The sequence below is a fragment of the Haliotis rufescens genome, unplaced genomic scaffold, assembly GCF_023055435.1.
Source record: "Haliotis rufescens isolate VD_foot unplaced genomic scaffold, xgHalRufe1.0.p SCAF_36, whole genome shotgun sequence".
NCBI classification, from domain to species: domain Eukaryota; kingdom Metazoa; phylum Mollusca; class Gastropoda; order Lepetellida; family Haliotidae; genus Haliotis; species Haliotis rufescens.
The window spans coordinates 672735-678245 of record NW_025964068.1 but is presented as its reverse complement, the minus strand read 5'-3'; positions in this window follow the sequence as shown (position 1 = coordinate 678245).

Genomic DNA, 5511 nt, shown 5'->3' with positions numbered 1-5511 from the left:
ACTCTCTCGTTAACAGGTGGCAGTACAGGTGGTACAGGTGGTGGTACACCGCCTAACGATAAAAACGGGATAAAAGAGTGGATAAAAAAGCATTTAAAAGCATTAGGTTCAGCACTGGGAAAGCTCGCTGAGAAAGCCGCGGCCGCACTTCCCGGTATAATAGGGAGTATAGTTTCCTGGCTATTGAATTTATTAGCTAAGACCACCACTTGGCTTAGTCAAAACTTGTGGGGGCTGATCGTAGCAATTGCAGGGCTGTTGTACGTATTCGCTAAGAAGTATTTAACCACCAAATCAGTTCGCTAAGAACTATTTAACCAAATCATGAGTAAACCAACCGAGACTCCACCCACTACAAGCGCTGTTTTTTCATCGATATGTTGTTGATTTTTAGCCTCAATATGCGGTGGCACTTGTGCGTTAGTAGACGGTTGAGCGATAGTTGGTGTTTGTGGCTTGACTATTCCCTTTTCGCCCGTGATCGTTTGCGTTATTAATTCGACGTTAATATCTGAATTTATACCTGTTTTTTGTTGATCGGTAGCGATAACAATTTTATTATTATAGCCTATCACTTGACCGATCTTAAGTTCCATATTACTCGGAGACATGTATAGTCCCGGTGCATAAACGAAGTCCACTTTGGATTGAGCGTACTGTAATGCATCTTGAAAACGCTTTATAGACGATGGTATGTCAACTGGTGAATTAATGGCGTCCTCCACGTTTGAGACAAACTGTTTTTGCGCATCGAGCGCCGTCCCAGAACCGATAATGGATGTTCGTGTTTGCGATTGTGCACCAAGAATTGTCCATACATAAGTTCTTATCGATTCATTAAATCTTACAACTCCTGGGTTAGTAAAATTATTTTCCATTTTATCATTAAGAAATTCATTCCAAGCGTCTCCAGGTGGTTGCTCAACCTTTTGGACAGTGAAAGCAACACCACCCTTAAAGTTCATACGATCATCTCTCCACTCGTTACTCGAGAGAGCAAAGCTCGGAAGAAGCCGACCCCTTTTCAGTAAATCATCGCTGACTTCTTTAACAGTTTTTTGTCCGCTGTACGGAACTCCTAGACCATGGTTTGCTCCTTTAATGCGCCAATCTTTACTCGTAGAAACATTAAATTCCTGACAAATACGCTCATACGCGGACCTATCATAATTATTATTTGTGGAATTCCACGCTCGATCCTGCGGTAATGGAGCACTAATTTCTTTAAGTATACGTCTAATCTGATAGTACACGTGAAATAATATAACAGACCTATTCAGTTCAAATCCTGGAGCATAAAGAGATACGTCACATCCCGTTGTGGCACACCATACGGTAAAGTTTAACTGATTCTGCCAAAATTGCATCGGATTGTGAAACCAATCGTGCACCATTTTATCGCTAGTTGCCGTGACCCTGTAATTTTCAAAGATATCTGGGAATTTAACAAAAAATTCAGCACCAGAGGCAGTTACTATAATCAATTGATTAGTAATGTATCTCGATTTCATATTTAAGTTATGATATAGTATCATTGTATATTTAATATGTATGTTACACTACCTGGAATAACAAATGGTCAGTCTATTGAACTGCTTCGTACTATCGATAACTCGGATGGACAACTCGAAGTAGCCCTATGCGATGTAACGTATTACCCGCGGTGGACCAATATAAGTGCTGCGAGAGATAATAATGAGTTGTATATAGCAGGTGTACACAGGGTTGTTAAAAAAACCATTTATATACCTGATGGGTATTACAGTATATGTTCACTCAATGATAACATTTTTAAGCCTAATGGAATTAGTATCACACAAAATGAGTGGAATGGGAAAGTGAAAATATACACTGGAGAAACAGGTATACTTATTAGTCCGCACTTAGCAGTTATACTTGGATTTGTATGGGCAATAGACTTACCACGCAACAAAACAGTTGATGTAGAGAACGTACCTGATTTAGTTCCCTATAAAGAGTTGTGTATCCATCTTGATCAAATAAGCACGACGGATAATATTCAACTAGAAAGTCCTTCAACTCTACTCAGATCTGTTCCGGTCAAAAATGAAAAATATAATAGCGGTAGAACGGAATCTTTCTCGTCATTACAATATAAAAAATTAAAGCGTGGTATTATTTCAGACCTCAAAGACCTTCTGTATTAGATGTAAAACACCAACCTGTACATATAGGATACTTAAGTGTAACACTCCATATTAAAAATAATGATTGATTCCATATTTAAGTTATGATATAGTATCATTGTATATTTAATATGTATGATACACTCCTGGGAATAACAAATGGCCAGTCTATTCAACTGCTTCGTACTATCGATAACTCGGATGGACAACTCGAAGTCGCTCTATGCGATGTAACGTATTACCGACGGTGGACCAATATAAGTGCTGCAAAAAATATTAATAGGATAATGCTATTATCTGCTCTTGGTACTGTCAAATCCATTACTATACCTGATGGGTATTACAGCGTAAGCTCACTCAATGATGAATTTTTTAAGCCTAATGGAATTAGTCTGACACAAAATGAGGCGACTGGGACAGTGAAATTCAACCATGCAGATAATATAGTTGTATTAGGCCAACCAGGTAGAGAGGAATTTAGTCGCTTAACTGACACACATCCTTATGTTAAATTACCCGATTTAGTTCCCTATAAAGAGTTGTGTATCCATCTTGATCAAATAAGCACGACGGATAATATTCAACAAGAAAGTCCTTCAACTCTACTCAGAAGTGTTCCAGTGAAAAATGAAAAATATAATAGCGGTAGAACGGAATCTTTCTCTTCATTACAATATAAAAAATTGAAGCGTGGTATTATTTCAGACCTCAAAATTTCTGTGTTAGATGTAAAACATCAACCTGTACATATAGGATACTTAAGTGTAACACTCCATATTAAAAATAATGGTTGATGCATCAGGCCCTGGAACACTAAGACAATGTAATACAATTGCGCTTTCCGATCTCGGAGACACAGAAGGATTTGATAAACCCGGTTACAATGGTAAGTTATACGCTTTACACTTACACGATAATGTATACAAGCGGAAAGCAGTCACATTCGCGGGTAATCTAGAAGATTTAAGCGATGTCGACGTTAGTAGACTCATTAAAAACACTTCGTATAATATTACTCGCAACGACGATAATAAATGGACTATGATCGAAGCAAACATCGAGTGGCTACTGAATATCGTCATTACCCCACCTTATGTGATGATGGGTAAGGGACATAATTTATCTAAGATAATAAATAGTGGCATCGTACTCGCGGCTTATATCCCGTCAAAACGAAAAAGTGTGTTAGTCCCTCCCCTGCCAGAAAACCCAGGTCATATGTTATATAGTCGTCCAGCCTTAAAAAATGTTACTTTAAATTTGGTTACTGAATTCGATGATATTAAACAGAACTTGAGTGCAATACCTAATCTTTCCACGCTTATTATTGAAGTCTTGTTCGGAGATGCGCCGGTAGATGCCTTCGAAATATTACCAGGTCTATCGATTAAATGGCTCAAGAAACACGAGCGTCAACGTTGCAGTATTATTCATATCGGAGCATCACCCGTTGCAACCCTCGAGGGGGTCCAAATTATTAAAAGTGACAGCATTTCTCTTACTAAGATATTCTTGCCGTATAATATACATTTGATAAGATTGATGTATAGTCTCAAAACATTTAAGCAAGACCAATTAAAGACTATTATATGATCGTAATATACACTATGAGTTTATATCCAGCGCTCGATGAAGCATTTGAAAAGATGGAAACTGTTGATGGATTTCGATTACATCAAATAAGCGACATAAAACATCGAATAGAGAAGGATAGGGAGTTGAGACTTGGATTGTATAAAAAGTATCGCAGAGCCGTGAATGCTCTGGACGGAGTTGACACCGCTCTTGTAGTATCTGGCATGGGACTCGGTGTAGCAGGTATGGGTTTACTATCAACTATAATCGCCGCGCCTATCGTGCTCGGTATGGAAATAGCCGCTGGAGTCTCGGGACTGGCAGGAATAGCGATAAAATTCATTTCTCGTAGGTTACAAAAGAAAGCATTAAAACACGATAGTATTCGGATACTCGCCGAAGCAAAGTTGAACAGCATTGAGGATCATATTTCGACAGCAATGGCCGATTGTAAGATATCCGAGGATGAGTTTCGTTTAGTGCTGTCGGAACTCACCAAATACAACGAAATGAAGCAGGAGATTCGATCAAAATCTCGTAAGACCAGTGGTATTAGCGAAGACGAGAAAAAAAAGTTAATAGAACAGGGGAGGCAACAAGCGCGTCAATTATTCCGTGCCAAAACCAAAGAACTGGTTGGAGATTAAAAATAGATTGCTTACTATCGTGTGATTACATTTAGACAAATGCTTACATAAATATATAATAATGGAGAAAGCTATTCAATTGAGAGAATTACCACAAGGTTTTTATTATATCAGTGATATCAAACCAACCAAATACGGTTATCAATTGTTTCTTATCAATTTACAAGAAGAGTGTAGTTATATAGTCTGGTCTCCTAGTAAAATGAACGAAGAACTTAATAAAAATGTTGAATATCGCTTTATCGATAAAAATAATAAAGAATATTTTTATTACCATTTAGACTCATCTAAAGCAATGATTGGCCCCAGGTATTGGTGAGCTAGAGCCAATTTAACTTAATCTTATGACTATCGTTGAATCGCATAGTCATTTTTGCATAATAAATCCCCCCTGTAGTAGCAGTATAGGTAATAAATCTGGCTCCAGTGGAAGTGGTCCAGAACCCCTATTACCTATACTACTCCTGAGCACATCCCAGCTGTAACCATGGTCACCATTACCACCACTACCTGTTGTAAAGCATGGACCTTGTGCTGCCTGACCATGTGACCTGCCCTGCCAACTCATTCTCTTTCTAATTGCTCTTGAGTGGAGACGTGTAATTTAAAAATTAAGAATAAAACTTGTTACTTGACTTTGCATTCTATAGTTTGTTATCATGGACAACAAAAAGAGGAAAGCTTTTAACAGTTGCAAATTGGTATTCTCATAAGATGTTGCATCTGTCATAGGGTTTGTTTATGGTCTAAAAGATGTAATGTATGTAAAGATCTCTCTGATGATGACTGTACCATCTATAGAAAAAAGTGTGTGACAACCGAAAGATGGTATAGAATAACATCAGCTCAGCACTGACCGTCTGCGGCAAGACAGTCTAAGTGAACATCCTCAAAAGGGTATGCCCAGGTCCAGTGAAAGTAGGTTCTGAAGATGCGTTGGTTGAAGCTTCTTTAGCACCTACTTTCGCTTCAAATGACGCCTCAATCTCCCCAGATGAGGGTTTTGAATCTTTTCTGATGGCTAACAGCTGAAGGTAGAATGCACATGCTAATTAAACATCTCGCCTTCGCGCAGAAACTAATCCACCATCTCAGTTGGTTAGTAAACATAGAGAATTAAAAAACTATGCCCTCTCGACAAC